Source organism: Fringilla coelebs, assembly GCF_963513975.1.
Source record: "Fringilla coelebs genome assembly, chromosome: 1".
NCBI classification, from domain to species: Eukaryota; Metazoa; Chordata; class Aves; order Passeriformes; family Fringillidae; genus Fringilla; species Fringilla coelebs.
The window spans coordinates 143,267,204-143,292,648 of NC_140028.1; the positions used below are offsets into that span (position 1 = coordinate 143,267,204).

At 39.6% G+C, this 25,445-nt stretch overlaps 1 protein-coding gene across 5 annotated transcripts in view; it reads right to left on the reverse strand.

Moving 5' to 3' along the window:
- The window catches only part of ZMYND11 (zinc finger MYND-type containing 11), a 105,094-nt gene extending 82,616 nt beyond the window's left edge, over positions 1–22,478 (reverse strand). For 4 of the 5 annotated variants that reach the window (XM_084206438.1, XM_084206436.1, XM_084206437.1 and 1 more), the window contains exon 1: positions 22,306–22,478. The gene's annotated coding sequence lies outside the window, so the exon portion shown is untranslated. Of the gene's footprint in view, positions 1–20,822; positions 20,948–22,305 lie in introns of those variants that run through there. The other variant, XM_084206435.1, reaches the window with a different exon arrangement.
- Positions 22,479–25,445: the final 2,967 nt, after the last annotated feature.

The following is a 25,445-nucleotide window of genomic DNA, read 5'->3' on the forward strand; positions in this document are numbered from 1 at the left end:
CACCACTCATTTTTTTAATTACTAACACAAAGCTCTGGATTAGTTAAAGAGCTTATGAACTCTTCAATACTTCAAATACATTGTTAAAGGCAAAAATGTAAATGGCCTTCATTCATAACATTTTAAATGCAGGTGACAAGTCTCACAATGGCACTGTAAGAAAGCAGAGGAAACCACTCTCAATGGGTTTGAATGACCCCAGGACAGAAGCTGGCATGTCCAGACCAGTGTGAGAGTGGAGATTGTTGTGAGATGCACCCCCCCACACCATACAGGGGCACAGAGGCAAACAGAAAAGGCCTTGTTCACACGTGCCTGGCAAAGAAGAGACACCACAAGGTCAGGACCTGGTCCTCAGACAGATCCCCACCAGTGCAGGACTGGGAAATGCTTTCAGTGGAGATAGCCTGGCACCACTGTACTCAGAAACCAGAGTGATGATGGGAGGGTAGCAGGAGCTACATGGAGGTAGGAACTGGCAACAGAAAAAGTGTATGGGATGATTCAGGCTAATTCTGGAGGAGAAAACATTATCTTTCACTGGGTCATGTCCACTAGTTGATTCCAGAGCAAAATCCCACAGCTCAAACCATAAATGGATGTATTTGGCCAGTACACTCAATACTGGACTTCTTACAGGATACAGAGGTCCAGAGTACTAAGTATTATCCAAGAAAATATTTAATATCCAAAGCTCATAGATAACCCTCCAAGAAGATACTAAGACCAGGTGACAAGGCAACTCATTTTCTCTAGTGTAATTCCTAGCATCCTACAGAAGTTGATTTTTTGGTAAGATTTTCAAAGAACTTCAAATGCTTGTCCACAATCTAAAGCTGGGGGAGTTGAGTCTTTGAAAGGTTAAAGGGCCTGTCCAAGATCAGTAAATAGCAAAGACAAATCTCCAAGCTCCATCTCTCCTCCCTTACTCCATCATCATGAGTCAGAAATAATCCTGCACCAGAGCTTTATCCCAAGGATTAGAGAAATTATTTTCAAAGACTGCATATGGGAAAAATACATAGATCTAAAGTTCTGACATGAATTCTAAATAAGATTTTAAAAGAAGTAGAGTTTCAGTTCAATTCTATGCTCCAGTTACAGTCTCTCTTCTAAAAATCAACTAAAAGAAACTCATTTCAAAACAACCAAGATGAATAAACAATCTTTTCAGCACAGCAGCAAATCAGGTAGATGGATGTCTTAAAGATATGAGTTCCAAGTTTCACATCTCATTACTGCCTACAGCCCTCCAGTCTCAATCCTGACAGCAACCAATAGCTTTTATGAATAAGCATGTTCTGGAAGAGACACTGGACTACATGGCTGATAAACAGACAGATAAAATGTAACAGAAATACAAAATGTCAAACATCCATTTACCACAGGTACCAGCCCAGGAGCCTGCAGTAATGTTTATGCAGATAAGAAAAGAAAGATCAAAAAGAAAGCTATGCAAATAGTTTGCTTCTATTATTTATTATAAGATTTTGGCTTTGTAAATATAAATCAAATACAAATGTACAGCACTGCCAAGGAAATAAATTATATTAGATATCTTTACATTAATATATTCCAGCAAACTAGTATAAGGAAAAAAACCTAGCCATAATTCAGTCAGGAATCTGTACAGAACCATACTATTAAATTTCTACGGTATCTGAAGAATAAAACAAGTTTAAGCAATACAGTTCTTCAAATCATATCAAAAGCAAAATGACTGCAAACTCCTAAAGCAATGTTACTAATTTATCATTGTTACAGCTTAAGAATGTAGCCACATCACATAAATTGCTTCTCCCTCATGTAGCATCTTTGAATCGCTCAATTTGGAAAAAAAAAAAATCCGAGTTGTATTACAAAGAGACTGCACTTTATAGCACAGGAGGTAGCAGACAGTGAAAAAAGAAATAATATAATGGCATGAAGAATTATATGCATTTTGCATTGGACTTATCATTTAGATGATAAATAACAAGTGCACAAAAACTTGAGACACTCGATTGTTTTTCTTGAAGAAAAAATGTTTGGTATAGGGCAGCTAGCTGGGAAACACATAGATTTTTCAGTAATTCTGAAATGAAAGTAGTCAGTAACAGCTAAAATGTATCTCATACTACAAAATGCCTTCCTAACCATTTTGGGGTGTTACAAGGTGTACATCTATTTCTAATTAAAAACAGGATAAAGATATTCAGAATCCTAAACAACAGCTTTGCCTTCCCTGGATCTCATCCAAGAAGGAGGACTTTAACTTTTTTTTTTCTCTTATAATTAAAAAAAAATGCTGGATTCATCTTCCACTCAATTATATATTTTTCTGCAAATTCCTATTTTCAAAGAACAAGACAAAGAACAAGGGAAACACTGGGGCACTTTATTTCCTTCAGGAAATTCATCACACTGATACAATTTTGGTACCCTAAATTCTATTTCTCACACATTCATGATCTGCTCACTGCTCTTCTCCTTAGCCATAGTATCTGACTACTTCTCTGCTGAATTCAGTTTATTTTAGTCATTTTTCCCACACCAACTGAGCCTTCTCAGTTGTCCAACTGATTTGCTATAAATTTTCATGGATTATAGGCCACCTCCCTGACATCCTCCCCTCTCCTACTTATATCTTGTTTCCTGCAGTCGTGGGAAAGGGATACTACGAGATGTTTCATCTGTGCTCTGCCTGATTTTCTTGAAGATCCTCATTGCGTTTTTTTCCCTATCTGCCAGCATCTCAAAAAGCCCAAAGATTTTGTAAAAAGCAGTACCAATCAACAAATTACAAATATTCTTTTAAATCACCCCAAAACTGCTTTGAAAACTTAGTGAATATAGTGAACATGAAAATGCTAATTAGAAGGAATAAAAAATAAACTGACTTATGTTTTTAAGTGGCCACAGCTAACAGTTAGAAGAAAACAAGCAACAGAAGCACATTTTGGAAAGCAAATCTCATTATTTAAAAATGCAATAGTTCTTTTTATTGGGAGTGTTTTAGCTGCTGTTTTAAGTAAGCTACATGAGGACATGTGAGAAGTAATTCTATTGTCTCCATGTATTCAATTAAAAAAAAAATCTATATTTTTAATAATTTATGATCCTAGACAAGGAAGTTTTATTCTCAGTCTACTTTCTCTTGTTTTTCTTTAGAAAAGGAAAAGCTTGTGTAAAATCTGTGCAACTAACTATTTTTTGAGAAAGAATTAAAACAGACTGCCTGACCTGATAAACCCCCTGGAAGACTCAACTAAAAGTCTAAGAAGTAAAAAAGCTGAGCTGCAGGAAGATTGCACTGACTATTCTGGTACTAAGTCTTCTGTCACATGTGCCACTCCCATCTTTTTTAAGCAGAAATGACAATGCATGGCCAGTTACTGACAGCCAGCTTCAACAGTACAGCAGATAAATTTGTTTAAGAAGGTCAGTCCTGCAGGTATGTCCAAGTTCACTTCCTGGCAGTGCTACAGGTTTCTTGTGATGTCAGGAATGTTTCTTGACCAGTTAAAAAAAATTCCATCTATTTTCTTGAGATTCATAAATCGTCCTCATTTTTTGTAAAATGGAAAAAATGTCATCATAAACATGTTGATTACTGAACTCTCCAGTCACTCTTGAACAATGGATTTTCAGATTCCATGAGTGAACACTCTGATTCAATGAGTGAACATTCCTGTTTAATTATACTAAGAAATCCAAGAGGGTGTTTCCAAGCATAGGACTCATGTTCAACAGCACAAGCACCCTCTGAGCTGCAGCCTGAAACTAGACAATTTCTGTAACATATTCAGTTCTCTCAAAAGCTCCAAGGGCAGCTCCAGATTGTATCATAGTGAATGCCTCAGCTCATTGATGACAACAGAACTTCTGATGTCACAGCAAAAAGCAAAAAATGGGCTATGAGCAAATGTAAATTGAAACACATTTCACTCTTCCCAGGGTTGAGACATTCACTCTGAATGAAAAAATAGCAGTACAGCACTGGTATGAGAATTGCTAGCAGGATGACTTGTCTCTTGGTGAAGACTTTAAGGGAAGCTATTTCTCTTGAGGAAAATGATGCAACTTCTCCTGACAATCCTTCACAAGTTATAAGCAATTTCAAAGTAACAATAATTTAGTTACTAAGTACAAAATTTTCTAGTTTTATTGTAGCACTTTCTTTAAAAGTAATCTGGATATCATTGTAGCAAGTGTTTTCCACCATTTCTAGAACCTAAGCATAATTCCATTTCCTGCTACTGTGGGGATACCAGCAACTTGAAGTTCCAGCCATTTTTACTGAGCTATTAAACAATTTCACATATTAAATCTGCTTGCCTTTTGCTTTTGCATTTGCCTTCATTGTTATCAATATCACTTTCTCTCCATCTCATCTCTTGTTACTTCTGATTTTCTATTCTTCTAGTGCTAAAAGTATTGGCATATTATATTTATCTCTTTCTGCCTTAGAAGCAGACCTGTTCACAGAATGAAATGGAAGTGTATGCCTTAGCAACTGTTCCCCCTCTAATTTATACTCCAAATGCCTCGTAATACAGCAAAGTGCTGATACTGCTACTTTACAGGGAGGAAACCATGCCATGGAGAAGTACATTCAGACTCTGTCACAAGCACCAAAATGAGACTGGTGAATCATTGCAGCAACCTGATGAGTTACTCTCCCCAGCCCATGGAGGGCAGCCACAGCTCCTGGCTCACAGGCTTTCAGGTACAGCTCTCGTGAGGCTGCCAGTCATGTACTGGCAGCAGGGCCATGCTGATGCTGCTGAATAAACTCAGATCACTGGATTTGGAAGAAACCAGTCAACAAAGGTCACTGAAGCAAACACCAGCCTAGCACTCAACACTGAGATGAGTCTCAGCCTCCATTTTGGGAGCTCTCAGCTATCCAAAGCACAGGATACAGGAGTTTTGGCTCATATCCACATAGGAATTTCAGTGTGTAATCCCCACAGGGTGAGCCAGTTTGGCCATATTTGCCCTACACAGCAAACACTTAAAAGCAGTAACAACACAACATGTGTGATATAGACATCATGTCAGGTTCCTCCATCTGAAATGCTCATATTTAGATCCTGGCTTCCAATCCACACTTAGCCAGACTGGCTTTGTGCTGTCATCCTCACACTAATACTGTGGTTTAAGTGGCTTTTTGCTCTCTTCCACAATCACCTCCCTCTAGACATATTTGTAGAGATCATAAGAACCACAGGGATTGATCAAAGACACATCTACTGAATTTCTGGCGCATGACACAAAGCTACTCAAATATATGGGATTCTCCAGGGCTAAAGATGGAGAAGGTAACATAAGTAACAGCATAGTTTCAGCCTCTCTGTTGGAACACCAGCGTGAACATCTAACTCACAACAAATCCAAATCCTAGCTTATGAATATAAACAGGTTGTAAATAAAATTAATAAAGATTAGGTATTTTTACTGGCTCAGCAAACAGATCTGCATGTTTCAACCCGATGCCTTCCCATCTAAGACACCTGTAAGGCCCACAAATACCAGTTCTTTCTCAAAATCAAGCTCTAACTAGAAGAACTGACTCTGCTACAAGGAATCTGGAGAACCTTTTAATTTGAAAAAAACATTAAGTATCCTGAGCCTTTTTGTTGTGCTGAAGAGAAGGAGTCCTAAAGAGAAATTTGTCCTTAGCTTGGGGCTGCTAAAGTAGTGTTGACTACTTGAATCCTTGGAGGCAAGGGTTTCTAGCCTTTGGGATCAGGAACAAACCTCAGCTGAGGGAATTACAGGAATGAATTTAAGGAAAACTGACCATATGACTGTTCTCCTGCCTGAAAAGTTTGCTTAATCCACTTCAGTTGATGGGGTAGAGAAAAGCAAACAAACTGGACCAAGAGTTCTCAGAGTACCTACAGCAGACATTCCTCTACAGTCAATTTTGAGAAAGCAAGGCAAGACGAGTGGTAAGTACTCCATAGTGAGTAGCAGCTGGATAAGGTTATTAGCGTTTTTTCCACAAACCATCTTGGCAGGGGATCTTGTAGCCTTGAACATTTTTATGCCCACAGCACTTTGTAGGATTTGTTTTTCTTTTTTTTTTTTTTTTTTTTTCCATTTTACTGTTGGAGAACCATTACACAAAAAGCTAAGTCCAGAAGGCCTAGTAAAGGTACCCAACTTCAGCACCACAATTAACAGGGTGTGCAGTTTAGGAAGTCTGATAAGTGGTTTTTATGCTTTGCTCTCTGTGAGATCAAAATAATTACACTCAATAACTAACAATGTCCAGGCAATTCTGCTGGAAATAGTCCTGGGCACCTCTAGTTAGCTTACAGTCAATGCACTATTTTGGTAACTTTATGCAAAACAGAAACAGTCCCCATCACAAATTTCTACTATAGACAAAAATAACATAAGCACATTAAGCTGCTTTTCCCTGTCACCCCCGATGAACTTCATATGGCAACCAGACCAAAAGCCCCTGCTGAGCCCCCGAAGCTGAATGTGAAACGGAAATATCACAAAAAAACACTGCCAGCATCCCAGAACATGACTCACACTGCGTAAGTACCAAATCACTACATTTAGAAGATTCTTGTCTGGTTATTTTGTGTGGATAGATCAAGCACTCTGAAACTCCATTTGCTGAAGGAAGCAGACTGAGCGCCAAGGCTCCGAACTTGGTAGCTGCCTCCTGTGCTAGTTAACTTCAGGCAAGTCACTGCATATCTCTACACTACCATTTCCAAATGCAAAATTAATTACACTAATCCCTTTTCTGCAGCACTTAAACATCTATGCATGAAAAGAACTATCCAAAGAACTATTTATGTTATTAGAGCAAAGTAAAATACTGCATGGAAAGCCAGGGCCAAGTCTCTTCTGTCAATCTATCCCTCCTGACAAGTATAAACACTTAGATACAGAAATTACTACAAAATGCTGTTTAAAATCGATGGACCTTCCTGAGCAGAGTAAAATGGGGAACTGCTAAGGGAAAACCACTGAAACAAGACAAGATGTAAACTATCCTAAGGGCCGATTTCCAAAGATGACTGAAAACAGATATGATGTCCATACGTGATGAGATTTTCAGAACCGACATTTATTCAAAGTCCTCCTAACATCAATTGCAGCTAATTAGTGCTGCCTTTGCAGACAACTGCAACTTTAATCACTCTGATCATTGAAAATCTGACCCCAAATAAACAAACTAAAACTACACTGCTAAATGTTTCTTCTATGACTATTGTGGAAAACTTCTTTAGACAGAAATGTGACTTTTAAACTGCAGTTTAGCAATCCATAAATGCTAATGAGATCATGTGCTGTTTTGCCTTGTGATAATTTTTTCCTATTAAAATCTTGTTCTTTTTTTAACCTAATAAAAACATCACTAGTCTAAGCACGTTCACTGTTCAAAGTTTAAATTTACAGCTAAAATAAAGAGAGGCTGCTTACCAATAACCAGAATTCTTTTTGAGACATTAATTATTCATGTATATTCAAGCTACTGGGCTACATATATGTTTTTTCACTTAAGACCGGTCTTCTACCTTTGCAATGAATACCTATATAAGGTACTGACTGTACCACTTTGGATTTCCTCCCAGCCATAGAAAGAAAACTCAGATAAATTTTAAAAATTCTGAGGGAGAACAAAGTAATCAAAATAGAAAATATTTATGTGAATTAAACATATTTTTTAAAAAATTGCCTATTGGTAAATCAACTCTTTCTAATTGAGGGCACTATTACAGGTCATCATAGTGATTTCAACAACTACACCTGGCCACTAAGCACCTGATGAGGGCATGGAGTCTTTTCTAGAAACCATTCTAAGAGCACTAAGAGCACGTGGTGAAGCTACTGATGGAGCTACAGATAGCATCACCTCCAGTACCTCAACTATTTCTTAACAATGTTTTGTGCTCTGGAGAAGCACTCTGTAGTGACAGTGGGAGATTCATTTTAGCAGTCTGATAGCAAATTTTGACAGTCTCCAACTGACTTTGACAGTCTGTTTGGAAATGGCTGAACTGTTAAACCCCCCAGAAAACACACAATGAATAGCCTGAAGCATTTAAATGTGAGAATACATAAGCACACAACCCACGACATAAAAGTAAAAAATAACAAATTCTGCTTTAGAGGCAGAATACCAGCAATAAAATTTTGAGTTTAAAGAAAACTGGCTGATTAAAAAGTAAAATTCTACCATGATTTGAGACAGAAAATGAAGAATGTTATTCATAAGAACATATGTGTCTCCTGCAAAAGCCTCTGAGGAAGTGGCCTTGATGAAAGCAGAAGTGGTAAACACTAAGCCCAAGACCTTAATGAGGCTAAGTGACAATTCAAACTCTTTTACCCTTAAGCAGATATTCCATAACAGCTTTAATAAATGATACAGAAGGAGAAAAAAAAAGGTAAGAAGCCACATGGATCTCACTCCCATAATGTGCAGCATGTGGATGCTGGATGGCTTTTCTTGTTGAAGTATTCCTGATTTTTTTTTCAAAGGAAAAAGTCCACAGATGACAGAAAACTCCAACTAGACAGACACTAACGTGGGTAAGATACCTGTCTGTCTCAGAGCACTGACAGATGGGGCTTCAACCCTTTCAGTTACACACAACAGGCTGGCTGCTGTCACAAGGGCTTGTGATGGCATTTTCACTGAGTTTGATACACAAGAAATAAGTAAAATTATTTAAGCTGGGTTACACAGAAAAATTCTTTCCAAAAACAAGGCCAAGCCTTTGAATAGACAAAAGTTAAAAGAACAGCAATTATCAGAAGCCTATACATTGTCACAAATGTTTCTGTTATGTAAGTACATAGTACATTATTTACTATTTTTACTAGAAATGAAATTATGTAAAAAGAACTACTAACAATAAGAAACACCAGGGTTAATATGTAAAATCTAAGGTATCTTCAAAATATTTTTCCCGTTTCTAAAAAACCAAAAAAACCCCAAACCTCTTTTTGTGAACAATCTATTTAACTTGGGCATGATTTCACTCACAAGTACTAGTCAAAAGCATGTTCCTTGAAATCATTTTCAAAATGAAAACTGTTTTTCCATCTACTTCTAATATCTTTGTCTAATGGGGTGCATATGCACTGTGGATGAAGCGTCTCTAAACAGACAAGTTATTTTTGGAAGAACACTGCGACAGTTCTTGTAAATATTAGACTGCTATGGTTATGCAGTATGGTCTAATACTGGATTATTTTGATCTCCTCTGGAAATCCATTCCAGGTTAATATTGACTATTATTATCAATCAGTTGATAGAGCAAGCTTGCAGCTTTGAAGTTCGTATTTCTGCAAAATAACTCTCCACAACAGGATGTGGCTTGTGTTCTTTTTCACCTACCTCTTACTCCACAGTAACAAACAGCAAGTGCTTCCTACTGTAATTTAAGCAGGATTCTGAGAGACTGAGTGGTAAATGATAAAACATGCCTTTGTATGTAGAAAAGAAACATTTCTGTGCCAGCAGATGATTGCCATGTGCAGATCTGTGATTGCCTAAGTCCTTTTGACATCACCACATAAACTGGCTCCCATTCCCTTGTTGACACACATGAAAAATCCATGCCTGATAACCTTGTAAAAATATATACAGTTTAACTACAATACAAACAAGCATTATTTCTCCTACCAGTGAATTATATCAATACCTGCTGCACAATACATCATATGTTTAACAGCACACACTACTCAGCAACTTAACCTATTCCATAAACTCTGAAAACCTACCTCTTCTATGAATGCTATTACTGAATATGCCACTTCTTATTTTTTCTGTACTGTATCATGCCACACTATACTTATTCATGCACACATACCAAATGTAATTTGGAGCAGGGATTTTCCTAACTTTTTTTATCCTGCGCTGTTATTTCATAAGTTTCCAAGTACACATGCATTACGATTTAAATAAACAACAGTAACAAAATCCAGATGAAACTTTACAGAAATGTAGGTACTCAGAATGTAATTAGCCAAACTGGAATTCAGCCAGGGCAACATCACTACTCTTGTGGAAAACCCCAACAGATCATACAAATGGCTTGAATGGGTCAAAATTGTAAGTACATAAATATACACTTTAAATGAAATTCCCAAACACAATATACCATCATCTATCACATTCTGATTATCTAACACAGCTATCAAAAGTGCTAGAGCCTCATTAGCAAACACCTTCTCAAAGCTACCTCCACTGCAGCCTGCTGTAGTCTGAGAGGCAGGAAGTGAAGGTCATCATTTAAATTCAAGGCAAAGCGACTGTAAATCAGCGCTTGTGCCCGATGTGGGGCTCCTGCGACAGCGCTCACCAGCAGCTCTCCACCCGGTCTGGCAGCTCAGGTAATTTCATTAATTTAGTGAAACTCGGAAGAAACGTTGGAAACTGGGGCTGTAATTTCAAGCTGCCAAGAGTTCTTTTTGTTTCTTAAATATATCGATGTACACGTGAAAAGGTTTGATACCCACTGCAATACTGCACTTCATGTATTGTTTGATAATCATCTGGTCACCACACCCACCAGAGTGGGCTGAGCTCAAGGGATGCTTGTTTGCTCTCCTGCCAGGACTTCAGACTTCTTTTACACCCTGTCCTTTTACAGCTCCTAAACTGCAATTCAGCCACCCAAACCCGCTTTTAAGAGGCATCCTCAGCTCTTCAAAAGCTGAAAATATGTTGCATTAACACTGACACTTTGCTTTTATTGTCACTGAATTCTCATTTTCCTTTGACATGCTGCTGATTTCAGCACCTTTCTTTCTTTAAGCTCACCCAGTTGCCTTCCATGACTGAATTCCCTATTTACTGGTAAAGAAATACACAGTGAGGACACAGCACATTCGTCTGAGTTTGCAGCCCTTTCAAAGTTCTTCCAAATGAAAGAGAGGAAAACTATCAGATCCCTATAGTGTCTCTCTGAAGTCTTACTCAGCAGGGGGATGGCATTCCTTTAAACCATTAAACCTTTAGCCAAATTCCTCCTCTGCTGTCCATCTCCTCATGCACATATATCATTACAATACTTCAAAAAAGGAATGACATCCCAGAATGCCCAAATGAAAGTATACCAAGAAGTTGTACCAAAATCATAATAAAAAACTAACATAATAAAGCAGAGGAGCTATTGGAAGTTGGAAAGTGAAACCACTGAAAAATTCACTAATTAAGAAAACACCAAATAAGATGAACAACTGACCCTCTCCTCTGTTTAGAGTCTCTCTGCTGAAGGTACAGGGAAACACTTAACATGATCGTAACTTCTCATCTGATGAAGCTTTCAGGGTAGATCAGGAAAGCACAAGGAAATAGGCCAAGGGATCCAGACACAAACATATGGAATTGGCACGTCTGCATTCTGAGCCTTCATGGAAAAAAGGGAAATACAGTTCCCATCTTCATATGAAACACGACTTTCTTATTCCACTTGCACTCAGACAGACAACTACCTCATAAGAGCATGAACTTCTCTTTTCATCTCTGCAGGGAAATAACTGAAAAGCACATGGGTGACCCTTTAAAAACCTATGGTGCCAAGTGCATCACTGCCAAAGAATTTACCATCTCTCTCTGGACAAGATACTTGCCTATCACATGCCAAGAGGAGATTTATTTGATTGTGAGTAGCTCCCTCTCAGGAAATACAGGACACTTAAAGGCCCACAGAATTTTCCTCTGCTTTTCACTGCCACATATTAACTGCTGCTACACTTATTCTCCTTTTCATGTATTTAGATTATTTGGTTTCTATAGCTGCAGCATTTAAGTCTATGGTGTTAAGCTTTCTAGTCGATGTTGACATAAAATACAAATTTCTCCCACTTTCTTTCACATGATTATATTTACAGAATAAGCCATTTTCAGAGTAATATTTGAAATTTTGAATTTTCAGAGAAATATCTGAAAGTTATTTGGGGTTATAATTTAAAAATGTGGCTTGCATTTTCATGCTCACAAACTATGTCTGTTATGAAAATATTTCATACAAGCTGCTGCCTAATTAGATGACTTAATATCACAAAACTCTGTATTTAAAAGAACTGCCGAAGAATATCAAAATCAGATTTTTTCCTTTGTTTGCTATGATGTGTTTTTCTCTACTTATATTATGTGCAGAGCAAAAAAAGTTGAGTGATAAGACAATGAATTCACATTGTGTTTTCCTTTATAATGTTCATCAGTTAACTGAGGTGTTCATAGTTTGTTTGCTTTTTATTTTTTCCTTTTTCTTTTCAAAAGTGTAATTTAGAAGCCAATAACTCAAAGTGTATTACTGAACACTTTAACAGTGTCCAATAGGTAGATGACCTAGCTGCACAGTGATTAAATGATTTAACTGCTAGATCAATGAATGCAGCATGAATTAAAATGGCTGCAAGCTTTTCCAGGCATAAGATGAGACCTAAAAAAAAAAAAAAAGGTACCTTAATTTTTATTTCACATTTCAAAGCAAATGAAACCATTTATTTTAAAAAGAAAAAAATATATGTTTTCCTGACAGAAATAACACAGCTTTTTTCTAATATATAGTGACTAATCCATATATTTTAATTGTCAAAGATCTGACTACATTTTGCCATTCTCATACTGAATAACCTCACTCAAGAAAAAAGGCAGTCTCTGCTCAGGAAACATAATGGTGCTAGGATCTGGTCCAAAGTGAACTGTTATCTCACGCGTGAAGATAATGAATGTTAATTTAAAATAATGTTCTTTCAACTCCGGGGTTTTTTTTATACAATCAATCAGGCCTGAAAGTGTGTGCGTGCGCGCTCTCTCTCGCATGCACTCTCTCTGTCACTCACCCATAAACACTTCATTTTATATTCTCATTCCCAGAGATTCAGGAGAAAATTTTCTGCAGGTGTAAACTAATATTGCTCCACTAAAGTCAACAGAGCTGCACCAAATGACATTAGCAAAGTCAGTGGTGCTGTCTCCCGTGACAAGGGTGCATGCACCTCGATTTCCACTTAATGTGCATCTCACAACAAACTCTCCCTTTCTTCTTTTCATATGTGCATTTCCCAGCTCTTACTGGTACTAAGCAGACAACCACTACAGCCTTTCACTAACTTGGCCCTCGAGGTGTCTTATCTCCATCAAATCCCTCAGATAAGCAGGTACAACATGGCTCTTTCCTGCAACCTTGGAAGAAGCTCTTGGAAAATGTGCAAAGAGAAAGAGCACTGCAGTGAGGCTGCAAGGCATGTGGAAAGGACAGAACAGACTTGACCTAAAAAAGCAATAGGCTTCAGCATACAGCTAAAGTATTCAGTTATTAGAGGAAAGACAAATTAAAACATTCAAAAAATGGAACATATAAAACTTCTACATGTGTAAAAACAGGACCATAATCTACATTGCTATCGTTTGGAATATTATGGAAAACAAGTATTCTGTAGCTTTCTACCTCAGAAAATTGCCTCATTTTTGACAATTTTTAGGAGACATCTGATGGTTAGAAACAAGACTCTGGATTACATGACATGCTAGTTTGATCAAGAAAGGCAGTTCTCCTGGAAGAAGAGCCAAGCGGAAATTTGGATACCATTCCTTCCCACTGGCCCAGGAAATACTGCAACTGCTTATCCACAAACTTGGCAGAGCAAACCATGTTCAGCTCCTCACTCCTCGGTGCACCTGCACTCCAAGAATCTGCACCACCACACAGCTTTAGCTGATATTTACTGGTATTTCCTGCGCCTGCCTAAGGAACAGAAGTCCTTCCATTTTATTGAAAGCTCCATGTTTTCAGGAATTAGCGTTACAACTTAGGCTAATACTTGGTTGACTGGAGAATGGGTTATTTTAATGCTACTTTTTACAATGATTAAGAAAAAGAATATCAGCATGAATTGGAAAAAAAAACCCCAAAACAATAAAACTGACTCCTGGAGATGATTGACTCTTAATCTGCATTTCCTAAAAGGTGCAAGTTCAATAATAAAAGGAAATTTCATGTCTGGAACCAGAGAGAAGTTAGAGAGTATGCTTCCAATTAAGAGATTTACAAAGAAGCCTTCTGGGAGCCAGCAGAGTGAAAAGTGTGCAGGAAAAGGAAGAATATCTTTCTTACAACAAATATTTCCTGAAAGTCTATTTATTTCAGGTCAGTGTAAGCAGAAGATGAACACAAAGCTACAAAACTGAAAGATACAATTACAGACCGGGAGTGTCCATGTTTCTCACTTTCCAACACTGTCAGTCTGATACACTCCCAGGTATGCATCAGCATTCCCCTTCAAAAAGTTATGATAGTGAAACACAACATTTTCTTTTAACACACAAAAAACAACCAACCAACCAGTATTTTAATATGGCAGCTTTTAAACAGCCTGATATTCCATTCTAGTCAGACTGCTAAGAGGTTCAACACCCTGAGTTATCTGTAGGCAAAATGAGCATCCCTTCCTCATAGTTCCTCATATTTTACTATCACAAAGAGGTTTTAAGAAAGCTATTTTTATTTGAGAAAAAAATAAAATTTTCTTTTTTTTTAATAATAGAACCAATGCCAAATTATTCAGCATGCCATATTGTATTCAAATGTCAGCTTGCATGTAATGACTGACACTGAAGCTTCCTGAGGTAAGTCCATGCAGCCAGTTCTTAAGAACGTCCTAAATTCTCAACTATACTTACATGAAGCTAAAAATGGTGTCAGTCTGATTCCTGGGAAAACAAATAATAACAATTCTTTGCTTTTAACTAAAAATAAAGTTTCCTGCAATTTTGACTGTTTAACAAAGAAGGAATAGAAGCACAAAGTGAGGAGAACATTACCCACTCTAAATTTGTTGAGTGGAACATAAAGGATTGGCTAGATTTGCCTACTGTTTGCAGGTAAAGATAAAAACAGGTAAATGATAAAAAGATAAATTTTAGAATTCAGGTTTTTAATTTATGTTATATGATAAAAAAAAAATTAATTACTTAACCTGCTTGCACAATCACAATTTCCGTAATTTTGAAACTATGTTAAAATACACAGTTCCCTGACATACCTGTTTTCTAGCTTTCCTGATGTAAGAATAGACCTTTCTTCCCATAACGGTATTGGCTTTTCCAGTAGCAATTTCTTCTTATACCATTTTCTTTATCTATAATTAAGGTTTTCCTTAACACATAGGGTTTAAGATATACAGAAAATGGCAGAAATCACTAACAGAAAAATATTGTCCATGTTTTCTCTGTTCTTTTGCTAAGCACTGTAAACTCCTTCAAAGACTAATGTACATGTAGGAAAAGTGCCTTAACTTCAATGGAGACAAACATTAATGTAAAATTTAGCATGTGCAAAAAAACCAAGTCATACTGTTGATATTGAAAAGGCATAAAAATGCCCCATGTAACACTGCTATGTAACTCCAGAGAAGAATCAAAAATACAGCATTATAAAATTTTATCAGCACAACTACTTTTGACTGTGTTCTTCCTTGAATATTGGAGTTATATATAAGGTTTTAATTTTTAAAACTATTTTGTGGAACTAAACTTTTTCATCAGTATTCTCCAAGATCTATGCATTTTCATGCCTGTGGGAAACAAGTGCTTATATGATCAAGGTCTCCATCATTATATTAATATTAATCTTTGGGTAACAATGAATTTTCTGCAGTGAATATCAATTTTCATCAGTGAACAATCAGCGACTGCGTGGCCTGTGATTACATTTTATGAAATAGCAATTCTTTTGTTTTGATTTTGTACAATTTTGAACCTGGATTCTAGTAATTGCTTGGGGGAAGGAGATTGTGCATAAACTCTGGGTTTCAGCTTGTCTCTAAAGTCAATGACAGCTCATAAGGCAATGATCACAAAATTAACAACTGACCAGAAGGAAAACTGGAGAAACCCTACTCCATTCTGAGGCAGAATTTCCACTTTAATTTGTGCATGTGAACATAACACTGCAGTGTTATGCAAGGCACAGACTCTGTCCTCTTTGGAAGTTTTCTTTTACTAGCAATGACACCAAGAAAAGAGTAATAAGGCACAAGCAGCCAGTGCAGACTTGGCTGGTGCTTGGTCTCTGGCTTGAGAAGCATCTGTAATTGCAAACAGGTATCTGTAGAGTGAGATCCTCTCTTACTGAATCCATAAACGTTGTGTGAGACTCAACAGAAAATGATAGCGTGCTAAGAAAGATAAAGCTCTCTGATCAGTCTCTCAGATCTTAAAGATTTGTTGAGCAATAAACATATCTTACATACTTTTAATTTCTTTTTCACTGTGTACTATTTCTAGCTACTTTGGGATTCTGCTAATCATTTTCTCTCAACTCCATTTTGTTTCATCTCATCTCCTTTCCAGAAGGTTCAAATAAAACCTAAGGTTGACAGACAAGAATCGCTCTGCTAAAATTAGTGAACTAAGTGCCACGTCCCATGAGTCACACCACGCAACTCCCCTCCAGCTCTCTTTAAAGGACCAGATAACAATGCCATGCCCTAAGTGCATGGGATCAAAGTACAAATACCCACTTGCCAAAACACTGCTTTGGAGTACTACACCTACCAGCAGAGTCCTATACTCTGTAACCAAAACATTGTTAAGTCAGCTGCATTAAAACCATTGATTTGAATATAACGCAAGTTGGTTTAACATAGTAACAAACAAAGGAGAAATGAGAGGAAAGAAGGAATATGTTCAACTCTTCTTTTTCAAAATTACTAGATGTCAAATCAATAGTATCCTATTACAGATAAAAAATTAATTATGACAGTGAGCCCAGTTCTTTGCATGCAAAAAATACAATTTCCACAGAAACGGTGAATGGGATATTACTGCTATTTTTGTTGCCATGTTTAAATTAATTTTTTAATGAGTAAGTGGATTTTAGTACTTTAAATTCAAATGTGTCTGGTGTTAAAATTATTTATTAGGAATTAGTTTTATATGATAGTATAAGTGAGAGTTGTATGAAGACTCATAATCCTGAATTCACAATGTTTTATTCTGCAATTATTTAATCCTGGAATTTAAAACTAAATACAGGGTAAAGGTACATGCAAAGATAACCTGATTGTTAGTAAGTACACCAATAAATCATATTTTACTTATATTTTGAATACATTTCTAATTTTGAAATTACAAATACTACTGCCTTTTTATCAATAACATGCTTTAAACTCAAATTTCATTTCTCTGTATTTTCATAACAGATACCTTTTGCATTCTAGTGAAGTGTAAAATGAGAGAGTGGAAGAAAATAAAAACCAGTCTTTTTGTACACAAAACTCTCAATAGCTACCCTTTTGATTTATCTACATGGTACAGCTACAGGATCAGGCTCTGATGGGATATTACCAAAGCTGGCTAAAATTAGACACCATGAGCTTTAACTTGGGTTCATGCTCATGTCAGTATGCATCACCACTGTGCCTGCTGTAGCCTGCCCACAGGACTAAAAGATCCTGGTCATTTCATGGACAAAAAAAAAGAGAATAAATAAATATGAATGAAATCTTACTAAAATGCTAGGTTTACCCCTTTTTTTTTCCCCTATATAATCCAATATTCATAGCATGATAGAAATAAATCAAAAGACAGAGTTCTGGCCTCAAGTTACTTGATGGCAGACATTGGTTTAAAGAGACTATAAAATTATGTTTGAATACTACAACTGAAAATATGGTGAAAAAAATGGGCTCAGTCCAGCTCTGGTGTTTCTGGGAGCTGTATGTGGAGAGGTCTTGGAAACCAGACAACCCCATGTGCCACAAGAGTTCACCTGTGCAGGCTTGAGGCCACAGTGTTTGTTGTACTGTACACAGCCACTCTGATGCCCACCACTTAACTCCACTACACCCAGGAATGAAGGGGTTTGTGGAGGTTTCCACATTTGTTTTGCATTTCATATGCTCTCAGCAATAACAAATAAATTCCTGAAAAATGGAGTCATTACGTCATCTTATAAGCTACCTACTTTGCAGGCTGTACTCTCGCCACTGGAAGATTAAACCTTAGAACAATAACCCAATTATGAGCTAAATTTACATTCAACTGATGAAAAATGATCCAGAACCTGACAAGAATAATCTTTGTTCACAATGTTTAGCACAAGCAACACTGACAGCCTAAAATGTATGAGCGATATAAAAGATGACATACACTGCACTGCCCAGCTACCAAGGGCACCATGCTCCAGGTACTACACACATAATGTGGGAGTGTTCACCACATCCTGAGACTAAACAAACCCAACAAAAATCAAGGCACAAAACGCTCAGCAGATAAAGAACATGATCCTACATTACCTCCTAAACAATCAGGGCAAGAAGGATGGCTAAACAAAGTCCTATTATATGGAAGGAAAACCACTGCAATTAATAAAATCAGTGGTCACGATTTTAAACAAATTTATATATTTGCTGGATAAATATGAGAAAAAGAATTGCTCCAACAATTCTGATTTAACTTTTGAAAAAAAATCTCCAAACTGCTTTATTCAGGAAAGTAAAATCTTGTGTGCATTTTGGCGTTAATTTTAAACAATTCCACATTTTATGAATCAAGTTCATCACTGGGGTGAGGCACATACACCTTGCACAGAATTATTTTGTTTATAGTACTTAGTTAACATAACAACTCTCATTATGGGTAAAAGACAACTTTTACTGACACTTATGCTACTCTGGATCTAGCCAAAAAGTCATTTAAGAAGCAAATCAGAAATTTCCTGAAGACATCTTCATATTCACCTTGTCCCTTTTTCAGAACTTTTAGCCTGGACTGATTCCCACTGCCTGAAGTCTTCACACACTTCCAGAGAAAAATGCTCTGAAAGACTGTGGAAGGCAGTTACTATGAAAATTAGTTACAGGTATGTCCAAAATTTGTGAATTTTAGTGACTGAAATTTGGTCCTCAATTTCAAAACATGTCTCTCAATTCTAAAATTCCCCCTCATTCTCAAACTGTGTGAAATGAAACAATTTGCTAGCTATCTAGATAGTGCAGGCATCTACGGAGACGTTTAGATGCCTAAAACTGAGAAAACATCTTCAATGTTATCTTTTATCTATTTCCTTTTGAGGTATTTTATTCTAACCCAGCGACTGCAGATGGCAGAGTTCACTGGTCCTCAAGCTGTGGTGCACTGGTAGAAATGCACAAGTCTAGATGGAACCTGAGCCACTCAAGGTGAGTTTGAGGCCAAATTCATGGTCCATCTTCTCAGGGAGCACCACATCACTAACAGCACCCAGTATGTTTTATCTATGTGCAGGCAGAAATACCAAGCACACTTCACATCCTTTCCCTGTCTCACTTGCTTTCAAAAAACAGAACCCAGGCTCTCCTGCAGCAGAAGCCTCATGTCATGCTGAACAGTCCCTTCTCTCTGCTCCAAGACAGGGGAAACTCAGGACACTTGAACAGCAGACACCCACAGAATTCCTAGTGCCTGCAAACAGTAAGGACACACAGCACACAAACTACCAGTCACACATCGTGTGCACAGCAATTCCACACATGAAATTCTTGTCACTCCAATAGTGCTCACTTTTTTCCTGAAAAGTTATGAAGCATTGCTCTGCCTCACACTACAGAAGGACTACATCAAACTTTTAAGAATTTTGGTTTCTGGTGAACAAACTCAATTTAGTTTTTTTACATTTATATTTACTAGTTGCCAAGTGCTTGCTTAGATTTAAAAAACAAAAGAAACAACACCTTCAGAGGTGAAATACCTGTAAAATTTTTGCTACAAAGCTTCAAACCGTTGAAGAGTATCTTCTAGCACATCACCAAAGTTTCAAGACCCCCTCCCAACATCTGCAGACACACAACTCCCCTTACAAAGTTGACTTCAACACAATTTCCATCACATTATCTGGTTCATGAGGTGGAGAGGAAGATCATTTTTCTCACTCAGACCTTTGCTACTGAACCCGATACCAAGTATTAGTTGCAGAGACCACCATCCATAGCACAACCAACAGAGCCATCAACACAGCCACTTTTTTCCCCACTCACTAAAACCAAACTCACCATCAGCATATAAAGTGCTCTCTGTTGAACTACCTACCCCACGAACCATTACCTTCCCTCCCTTCCCCATGCAATGATCTGGTCAATGCACAGAGGGTTTGTTTAGGCATGGAAAAGCTGGCATTTTAAGGCCATAAATCCACAGTGGGAATTAATTAATGCCATAAATCCCATAAAAGTGAAAATTATTTTGTGGGCACTTCCACTTTTACATAAAACATTAGTCAGCAAACAGTTGACTTCCCTAAAGACTTTCTGTAGCACACTCAAGATGATGATTAAAAAAAAAAAAAAAAAAGTGGAGAGATGCCATGTCCTTCCTACTGAGGAACTCGACAAACCCAAAGGAGTGCAACCTGAACCATAAACTGGTATTTCCCACCCCATTTCCCCCCTCCTCACACCTGCCTCAACATTCACCCTTAAACAATTTCCTATGAGATATGAAAAAATATCAGCATTGAGTAGGACAAGAAAGCATTTTCCACTCTTTTTCTTTTCTACTGCAATAAGATCTTCTTAAAACTACAATAAATAGAATTACTCCAACAATACAGAGACCATGCCAGATGATTCCAAGTTAAATTAAAAAATCAAACAGCACCAAATTAAAGTTTTTTCACTCCTTTATCTCTTCTAAAACCACCCCATCTCTAGCATCTGTAAAGTTCACAGAAGACCAAAAACAAATCCCCAAAGCCTGCTGGTTTCCGGATAAGCCCCAAAAGACACACAAAGTTTCCCAAATCCTTAACATCAGCATTTTATAGGGGGACTGTTGTCTGGACCACACGGAAGCACCCCATCATCCTTACCACGGGCCCTCCCACACCTACACTTCCATCCTTTCCCTGAAAAAAAAGGAGACAGGCCTCGGAGCAGCCCTGAGGGAGGGGTGAAGGCGAACACCCCACAAAGTGCACCGAGGGCACCTATCTTCAGACACGGCTTCGGGGGTGCACACACACAAAGATCTCCAGAATGCAAACAAAAGCGAGCCCGTCGCCAGTTCGCATTCCCGAACCGCCGAGTCCGGCACAGCCCCCGGAGGGCCCTTCCCGGCGCTGCCCCGGAGGCCGCAGGAAGCCGGGGGGGCAGAGCGGAGAAATCGCCCCCTTTACCCCCCGGGCCGTGCCCCAGAGCACACGGGAGAGGCGAGGAAGACCCCGGGGCTGTGCCGGGGGTCAAGGCGATGCCGGGCCCCGGTGCCGCGCCGCACGGCGAGGCCGTCCCGGCCGCGGGGGTGGCACCGCCCGCAGCCGCTGGCGGAGGAGGGCTGGGGCTCTGAGTTCGCCCTTTCCCCGTCCCCTCCCCTGCCCCCCGCGGGCACGGCAGCCATGGCCCCTCGCCCGGCCTGCGGGGGCCCCGCCGTCTCTCTCCTGTGGAGCCTCGGCGCTGTCGAGCAGCTGCCATTACTCGGGCCAAGACCCGTCCTCCAAGCAGGCATCCCCCCTCCACAGCGAGGAAATGCGGCGGCGGCGGGGGTGTGTGAGCGAAAGGAAAGCGGGGGAGAGTGGGGAGCAAAGCGGTGGCCGCGCGTGCTGGAGAGAGCGGGGCCGGGGGGTGACGGGGCTGAGGCCGGGCTGCACCACACCCTGCCCGGCCTCGCCTCTCACGCGAGTCCCCGGCTCCCCCGCGCCGTGCAGGCCCGCGCGGAGCGCTGGAAGCGGCGATTCTCCGGAGCGCCCCTCTCCCCACCCCACCTCCTCCCGCCCCGGCCCCGGGGCTGGCTGCAACTCGGCACGGGGGCGCGGGGGACCCGCCGCCGCCTCCCAGCCGAAATTCGACCGGGGAAGGTGTGGGGACAAAAATAATCGCCGTTAATAATCACACGCGCTCCGCCGCTGTCCCCTTCTCCTCCTCGGTTTCCAAGCGGGCTGCCAGATAATCCTGCCCACTCCGAAAAATGAAATAATAATAATAATAAAAAAATCCCGCCTTCCATCTCCCCCCCGCAGCCCCACACATTTTATTATTAAGTATAATTGCTCCCCCCTCCTCATACGGCACCCTGCGGGGAAGGATTGCCCCCTCCCCTGGTGCCCAGCCCTTCCCCTGTCCCCTCTCCCCCATCTCCTTGGAACAGTGTGTACATGATTTTGTAGTTTTTTTAAGGCGCCATGTTTATAATCCTCCATCATATTAAAAAAAAAAAAAAAAATCCACCCAGCATGAGACACGGCGTCTCTCGCACCCCAAAGCCAGGGAGGCAGACACAGAAATATCCACAGGGCTGTAAATTCACCCCCCCCTCCCGCACACACACCCCTCCTCCCCAGACTTAAAAGTCTCTCTCACCTTGTGCTGCTGGCGCTGCTTCTGCTGCTGCAGGGGGGGAGAAGTTAAGCCAGGGGAAACTTTTCAATCCCTTCCCCAGGCCGCTGCTGCCTCCTCCTTCCACATATTTTTCCCCTCAGAGTTTTATTGTGTCTGAATTTTCTCTCTCTCTCTCCTCTTCTGTCTGTCCACAGTTCAGGTTTCTGGGGTAAACAGGGTTTAGGATGGTGCTAGGGATATTTGGGAGAAGGAGAACTCTAGTGGTCTCTGCTGGAGTTGCTGTTTCTTTTATTATTTTTTTATTTTAATAATACATTTGAAACGGATCTTTAACTATTTATTATGTATGTATTTTGTCCTACTCTTAGGTCTGGACCCTCTCTTGTTGCAGAGGGAAAATGTGGTGCTTATCCAGCCTTGATACATGAAAATCCCTCCTATCATGAAGTCTAACTTGGAGAAATGACAGATAATGTTTTTTAAAGTAGACACTCACCTTGAGCAACAGAAACTAAAACATAGAGAATAAGCGTCTGTCTCAGAGTTGTCAATACGACGTGAGCTGTAGATCACAGAAGCATAGAATAATTTAAATTGAAAAGACCTTTATTATCATTGAGTCCAACTGTTAGCCATACTTGCGTTTTAGGGTAGGGAAATACATATTAATACAAAATACATAAATGTATAGGAACATATATATATGTAAGTAGCAAGAAGAAGTGCATTTTATATTTTTTAATGGACTGTAACATAAATATTAATAAATGTCTGTGGAAATATATCCTAAAGTTTCTGAAATTCTTCAGGAATTATTAAATGGGTAAGTAACACTTCACAATTAATTAACGTGACTAGAATTTTACTTTTATTAAAATATACTGCAAGTTTAGTGATATAAACATTTATGCATGCAAAAAAATTTAGTCATATGAGTAGTCATTAATATTTCTGAAATAGTAGAAGGAAATAGTAATGCTGATGTTGAAAAAGAAGCATCCATTGTGCCTGGTCAGTCAAAGAATAAACAGTTTGCACACTGAACAGTGAAAGTTTCTCCAGCATGTCCAGTAAATAAGATTTCTAGTAGTGTCTAAAACCAGTTTGAGATTGCTGCATCAGGATATTACATCCACTTGGAAAATAAAATGCAAATAATGGTTAGTTGCACAGCTGTGATAAAGTCTTACTTCTATTATGCATTTAAATATGAAAGAATGTTTTACATTATTTAAATTAACAGATAGGAAAAAAAGTGCTGGTAATCTGCTCTCAAAGAGTGCTTGAGGCATTGGGCAGATACCCAGTAGTGGTACAATAATTTATTAACTGCATTATATTGCTTGTATTAATAAAAAAGCAAATTAAATTTACAAGCAATTTTTAAAGTAAAAAGGGATTTACCATCAATATGATTACAAAAAGACTACCTTATGTTAAGCATTGATTTGTGATGCTTGGCTGTGATTTCATTAAGGCATGTCATTTTCAAAAGAAGTTTGATAGAAATATATGCCAAGTTTCCGTGGGATATTACTGGCTTGCCTGTCCTAGCTTTATTTTGAAACCTTCTCTGTTCAAATTGCATCTGAGCTATATTTATACAGAGGGGGGAAAAGAAGAATTTGGGGTCATAACAGTTTCTGTTGTTTCTACCATGCAGTCAAGCCAACAGCTCTGCTCAAGCTGACGTGGTTAAGGTACACTGATTTTTGCATCCAGAATCAGAGGACAAACATAGCTGGCAGTCACATAACCATTTTTAATTCTTCACCCCAAACAGCCAAACATCCCTACCAATCTGGGTTGGCTGGGGGGATTTGCCATAACTCCAAAACAAATCTCCAAAGTCAGTCTCAGCTTCTCTAGTGAAAGATTTATTGCTCTGTCACAGTGCCTTCTCCTTACCTATGTAAATATTTATTTAAGGCAGAAGTTCAGCTATCTTCAGTATAAAGAAGTTTTAGCCTCTTATCTCTCTCAGGACCCATAGAGAGCTGTCAAATAAATACTTAGGTCACAGTTTCCCCAGCATGAAAGCACATGGAGGGCAGAAGCCTTATGGCTTGCCTACTGTACAGGTTTTTACATGGAGTCTACCACTTGCCAACAATCTCCTGTACTTAACATATTTATAAAGGCTAGTCTGGACCAGCTCCAAATATTTGTTTCAGGATACAAATATTTGATTTTAGACAGAACAAGGTGTCCTAAAGCAAACATGTAGGGAGTGTCTGCAACCATAGCCACGTTTCCTTCTCTGAGCTGGGGGGCAGTGAATTAGATCCAGTGTAGAAAGACAGGTATAGAGTTTATAAATGGGTGTTCATGGGCCTGGTTTTGGGGTGTTTTGATGTCCTCATTAGGCTCCCCGAATAGCTGTTTGCATTCTATAGCCTTCAGGATGCACGTTGAAGGATTCAAAGGAAGCATTTTTGTCTCGTTTTGACTTATTTTTATGTGTATTGTGAAGACTTTTTAAATGCTTGTCCGTGTAGAGCTTTGAAGCCCGGGTAGCCGGCTGGGCTAGCCCGACTCCGCGTTTACCGCAGTAGCTGGGTGTCTAACAGGAGCCCTGCGGCGGGTCCCTCCCGGCCATTCACTTTCACCGGGAGCGGGGTCCGGGAGCGCCGAGCCCGGCAGACAATGGGAAGGAAATTCCCCCTCCCCCAGCCCCGGCCGCGGCGAGTTCCCTCATGGGCACGGGGGAACGTTTGTTCCAACCAAAAGCGGGCTGGGGGCCGGCTGCAGCCCCCTTCCCCGGGCCAGGGCGGGGGGCGGTGCGAGGCCGCAGGGCCGCATTCCCTCCGCCCGGCCGCGGAGGGCCCGGGTACGGGCGAGCCGGGGCCGCGGCTCTGGGGCAGGACCGGCACCGCTCGGGGTGCAGTGGCTCGGTGGGGGAAAGGATTTGCTGGTCCAAAAGGTTCACGGTGAGAGCTCAATATGCCTGCTTGCTTACGTGATTGTGGGGAGAGAAAACGCACCACTGCGTCAGTGTTAAAACATGATAAAGTTACTTCCTTCCGAGTAGAAAGTACTTGCCGTAGGAATACATCGGTCTGCGTTTGTGCTGTGTGCTTTTGCCAGCAGTGCTGCACTGGTGTGTAAATAGGCGATTTATAGGCACCGCTTCCCTTGGAAAGGGACTTGGAGGAGGGAGA